Below are 6,236 nucleotides of genomic sequence, written 5' to 3'. Positions count from 1 at the left end.
TGCAGTCAGTTGCCTTACAACCCATACAACCCATTTTTGTTTTGTTGTTTGATTTTATACTTTATACTATAAGAAATATTGATATATTTTTTTATTTTTCTGCTTCCTGTCCACAGCACTGCTTTGCTCTGCTTCTGTGCCGGATTTCTGTTTACTTGACTGCTGTCTATAGTGATTAACTGACTATGGATAAGTACCTCATATACCCTACTTTATTTGAATACAGCTTCAGGTACATTTAGTACATAAAAGAAGACCCTATTTAAACATGTCCAATAGCAATTACAGAGCAGTCGGAATAAATTATAGTAAGCCTCGTCTATAACAGGACAGACTATAATGAAAGAATGGGAATGATCAAAGCGGTCTGCCCAACCGATGTGCTAACAAAAGATAATCACAACAAGATGTCTCACGCTTAACTTGAAGAAGGAGGAAAAGTTACTTGATCAGCAACAGGTGGAAATAATGTTCCTGCATCACCTCAAGGCCTGATCGATGATGATATGAACTGCAAACACAGCATCTTACATATCATCAGTGTATGAAGGTAATGTGGCAAACAGCAGACAGAGTAATATGATGGTTAGTTTGGATTGTTTGTGTCTAATGTGTCTTTAAGCTCTGGTTTGGTCTCCACCACCTCCGGAGATAGGACCACCTTCTGTTGCTAAAGCAATAGGCTACTTAACATGTCAAAAAAAAGGTACTTTAATTATCAAGGTCACAGTCGGCTACTCATAATTCAGAAAAATGACTCCTGGGAGTATACTTATATACTTACATACTGAATTATTATGACTGATGTATTAATCTGGAAGCAGCATTTTACTGTTGTAGCTGGTTAGAGCAGAGGTAGTTTTTAATATTCCAGTGCATCAGGTTTAATGAGCTCTTATGAGATCGTATGTAAAATCTGTGCAGAAACTAAAGCTGTCAGATAGATGCAGTGGAGTTCACAGTGCAATATTATATTTAAGAAACTGCAGTAAAGTGATAAAATGAAGGGATATGATTGTGTTTAATGCAGAATTTTGAATTTCAAGATGAGCCCTGTCAGTCTAACACTTTGATAAGAGCTTTAGAATATGACTATGTTGATGGAAACACAAAGTGTTCAAACTTATTACAAACCGTCTGATGAAATAAAACAGACAGATTCTGATTCACCTGAGATAACTCTAAATTTAAATTAAAATCTGTGAACCCTAAAATATTGAACATTTGCAGAGAAGTTAGACTTTTGCACAGAAATTAAATGGGGAAATGAAACTGAAATTGTAGCAAAATTAAACATTTGCAGAGAAATTAAAAATGTTCAGAGAAATTAAACTATATGACATTTTTGTATTAAATTACATCAAAAGTCGAAACAACTTCACTAAAAAGTGAATTCCTCATCAAATGACTGAACCCAGTATAAATTTTCAAGCCCAACCTGCATCAGGCCAGTTAGATGCAGTACATTAAATGAAGTGGGACCAAAGAGGTGAACGATGTCATAGGATTTTTTTTGTTTGTTTGTTTGGACCTCACTGCTGTATAGAGGCTACAGACAATGAAAGCTTCTATTACTTTGCGATTTAGGCTGATAAAGATGATTTTATTCATAGATTTGTATTATAGAATAGAAATCTGCCATCTACCAGCTCTGCTTCCACAAGCGGACAAATATTGTGTATTTTGTATATTGTGAATTTCCAGACACAACAAGGAGAAGTGAATGGAGGACAGATGGTCGAGCCACTTCAAAGAATCCAATCCGAGTCAGTCCTGATGGCCAAAAAACAGGAAGTCTTCTCAGCATCACAATCTGACACATGGGGTGCTCGAATGAATTAACATATAAATGATCCGCAATGTTAATACAGTGCAGTTCAGACACAAAACCAGCAGCTCCTCAAGTGATGGTGGGCCAACAGACAGCCTGTACAACAACAATCTGCAGCCAGGATCTGAACTAGGAAACGACTTCTCTCACTGCAGGACACTCACAGAATCCACAGACTTGTTTATCAGCCGTCAGCGCATGAATAATTGATAGAAGCAGACTGCCATCTGAGTTGATTTAGAGACAGACGGATGACCGGGCTTTCTAAATGTTGATTTAATTGCTTTTACAAAATTGTAGTGTCATTAAGCAAATTTAGACAAATGATTATGGTCTCTCTTGTCACCCATTACATCAATGGCCAGGCTGAAATTTACTAAGTCTCTTTCATTCCAGTCATTTACTTTAATAAAGCATGTGTCATGTGATGTATGATTGAAAAGCTATTAATCAGGTAATTCTATGTAAGGTAACCTAAGGTGTGAATAGATTACAAGTCATGCACATGAGTAGAAAAGCTGTACTTATAACATTACTTCTGCTCAGGGACGTCACTAGGTTTAAGAAACTGGGGTGGCTTAGCCCATAGAGGAGAAAAGTTATTGCGCGCGCCGAAAATTTTTTCAGAGCACCAATTAAAGCTTTGTCAATCAATTGATTAATCTAAGACGATGACGCCTCCATACACCTTCAGCTGCTTTACCAGCTAAACAACACCAGTTAAATTGTGCTAAAATACAAATAAAAACAATTGCAGGTGCCATACATACCTGCACAAAATGAAGAGGGCAAGTGTTTCATAACTCATCATCATGGAAACATTATACAGGAGAAGACTGTTCTCTAACCACCACCCTAGACTTACCAACATCTTCATAAACCAGGCCATCACGATGGTTAACTCCCCTGCCCCTCTTTCACCCATCCTATTTTCCCCTCCACCTGCCAGAAAACTAGAAATCTGCACCAATGTGGAGCCATTAAACCAGGAATGAAAACTTGGTCTCAACCCCCATATGTCTTGCCCATAGCGGGAATGGTTAACAGAAGTCATCTCAACTAGCTAGCAGCAGCTAGGAACTTTCAGAGCTGGCCAGCTGGGATTCAAACACGGAACATTTTGGTTTATTAATTACATGGAACTTTTCTGCTGTTAGCTAAGTGTTACTACCAGCAGTGATGAATGCTTACTTTCTTGAAAAAGGCTCTAATGTCCATCCTTCACCCATGCGTTCGCGCTCTGCTCTTGCCGCTGTGAGGTTCGGCTCTGTGTACTTCAGAGGTAAACACGCAAGCGGCAGTGAGCAGGGTCGCATGGAAAACATGGACTGGAATTTCAGTGATGTGGGCGTTCTCTATATGAAAAAGTGGAATGGATTGTATAATGACGCACTGAAGGGGCTCTCTCTACCGTACCCGATGAAATGAGATTTATGATCATATTTAAGTGAATAATGACAGTTTATATGATTATTGGTTTAAACTCATATTCTGGCCACTTTGTATTGCATTTTTGTGAAAAAAAAATGTAATAAATAAAATAGGCCTAGTGACGCCACTGCTTCTGCTCTTTACTGGAGTATATTTTTGGGACGTTATCCTATTTATACCTTCAATACACCTGATCTACTGCCCGATACAAACCTCATGAACTGCTGCGCTAGTGTCACACAGAAAGCTTTGGTGCCGCTTCCAGTCCAATCTAAAATAGAGAGCTTTTATTTTGAAACTTCTACACCACAGCATCTTGCACAAGCAAGAGCTCTGCTCACAAGGGATGTGTTGCTGCTCTGACCTGTTAACATGAGTGCTGAAAATAAAAAAAAATACATGCCCTTAATGCAACTTGATAGCTTGTTATATAAGATCCTCTTTCCACTAAAGATGTGTAGTCTATGTAACGGCTGCCTTTACAAACACATTTTGGCAACATGTGAAGACAGGAACTTCATATGGCTAATGTTTATCTGTTGGTGGGATATGAGAATCAGCACTCCACGTCTGAGGCTCTACCAGCAAACTGTGGAATTCTCCCCCCAGGTTGGGAGTGACAGTGTATTGTTCACAAGTGACGGGAAAATGGGGCACAAGATGGGCAGGTGGATCGGTGCAGACTCAGCACTAATGTGGATGTTGTAGCAGACCTTCGTGACATTCCAATCCTCGCATATGGTCTTGAGCTTTGGGTAGTGACAGAAAGAGATTTCAGATACAAGCAGCCGAAAACTGCTTTAGAGCTAGGAGCTTGGAAATCCGGCGGGAGCTCGGAGTAGACTCACTGCTCCTTAGAGTCAAAAAGTGCATCTGATCAGAATGATCATAGGTTCCTTCCTTTGTGAGAATCTGGGTCAGACCCTGAACTCACTACAGAGACTGTCTGGCCTCAGAATCCTTCAGGTGGGGCTGAAATGTGCTGCTGGAGAGAAGGACGTCTGGAACACCCTGAAAAACCTGCTGCCACTATAACACTAACCCTGGATAAGCAGAAGGAAATGTACCATGGCTTTGTCATTCAAAAGTGATATCTACTGAGGCATATTTACACTCATTTAGAGAATCTTTGTCACAATTAAACATTTGACGACACACAAAACACTCACATTTGTCAATAGTTTGGCTACAATAATGGCTGCATGTTCACATAAAAACATCTTCAGGTCTTTAAGCATCACAAACAACTAAAGCTTTTTTTCTTGGAAGGGTTAGTCCAAGACAGGCAGAGTCGGCAACGAGCGCTCAGTCTGGAGAAAAGGGCTGGAGAGTCTAGCGTGAGCATGTAGAACAATCTGGCAGAGAGGGCTTAAATACTGTCTTGATTGGTGATGGGAACCAGGTGAGTCAAACAGGTGAGGGGAGTTGGTCTGATGAGGGGGGTGTGGCTGGCAGGTGAGTGGAGAGTGAATGGAAAAGTACTGAGAGGCAGGTGAGAGAGGAGCAGACTGTGACAATATGGATGGTAGCTGTAGTTACCAGAATAGTGTTTCTGTGTTTATGTGACAGCTCAGACTCTGGCAGAGCTCAGGAATTTAGTTAGTAGAGACTTTACAGCAATTTCTCTTCTCTGCTTTCATAAATCCAAAAAGAAAGTTGACTTATGAAAGACCAAGCTGAAACCTTTTTAAATTGCACAAACACTTCTTTGCTTCAGCAAATCTGTGTCTGTTTGCTTAAATGTTGGAATTCATCAGCATATTTTACTTTAAAAGGACACTCCATCCATTCCCCACCAATTCTCCACACAAGCTGTTGTATAGATGAATCTGGGTCGTAGGTGGAACCTGTGGTCACCTCACTGTGGTGTATGTGAAGAATTTCACTTTTTAAAAGCCTTTAAATGAAAAAGTGATTCGGATGAAAATATGGCATTAAGATAAATGTTATAACCTGCAAACAATCCAGTGAACAGACAGCCACTCACACAAGAAGTCTCTCTGGCATGAAGTCGTACATCTCAGCACCATGCTGGCTGAACTGATCTGCACGGGGGCCAAGCTTTGAGATTACAGGTGTTTAATAAAAAGTCTGTAAATTCAGCAAAGACAGTCTAAGCTATCAAGTTGCATTATGGCCAATGATCAAACCATTTTGGACCATAACATATTAGGAAATAAGTCAGGATATGATGTCCTCTGTGTTTTAACTTTGACCATTATTTTGGAATTTCTGGGTCATGAGTACTTGAACTTAAAAAGTATTTAGAATATTGTGTGTGATATTTTAAGACTATATATATATATATATATAGTCCTTATAGTCTGTGTTGGTGTGTGTGTGTGGTGGGGGGGTGTGTGTGTGTGTGTGTGTGTGTTTGTGGCAAAACTTCCAACAGGAAAATTACAGAGCAGAGACCAGCCGTTTCCAGCCACCCACAGAACACAACCACCACTACGCTCAGCCGTCAGCCTGACAACCACTAATCTAACCAGACTGTGCAGAGCTCCAAACCAGAGCCTGTGATGAACACTGTATGAGAGCTCCAGAGGTTTAAAGGGGAGGTAAGGTAACACACAGCCGAGAGAAGAGTCCTGGAGGTGAGCCAGCTCGGCTGTGTGAGAACTCTGGGACATGTTTACCATGCAGAAACCCCAGGGAGGTCCAGTCATTAAATCCACTTTAAATTGGCCAAAATGGGGTCTGCTTCTCCACCCCGCCTCCTACCCTGACAACAACTTCCCTTCAGATTGTTTCTGGGAGGCATTATTTGACTTAAGGCGTGATGACTGACAGCTGTGGACCTGTAGGCTGGCTGTAATGACAGAGGCCGCTATGACTCACGGTCCCAGTGACCTTCTGATCAGGCTGGTCGATGTTTTAAGCCCATCTGGTGCTACATACACGAGGAAACTATTAGCCAAACTCACATGGTTAAGTAATTGGTGAGAACAATGCTTTTTTTTTCTCTCTT

Source organism: Larimichthys crocea, chromosome XI (genome assembly GCF_000972845.2).
Source record: "Larimichthys crocea isolate SSNF chromosome XI, L_crocea_2.0, whole genome shotgun sequence".
Classification (NCBI taxonomy): domain Eukaryota; kingdom Metazoa; phylum Chordata; class Actinopteri; family Sciaenidae; genus Larimichthys; species Larimichthys crocea.
Note: the sequence above shows the minus strand (reverse complement) of the source record.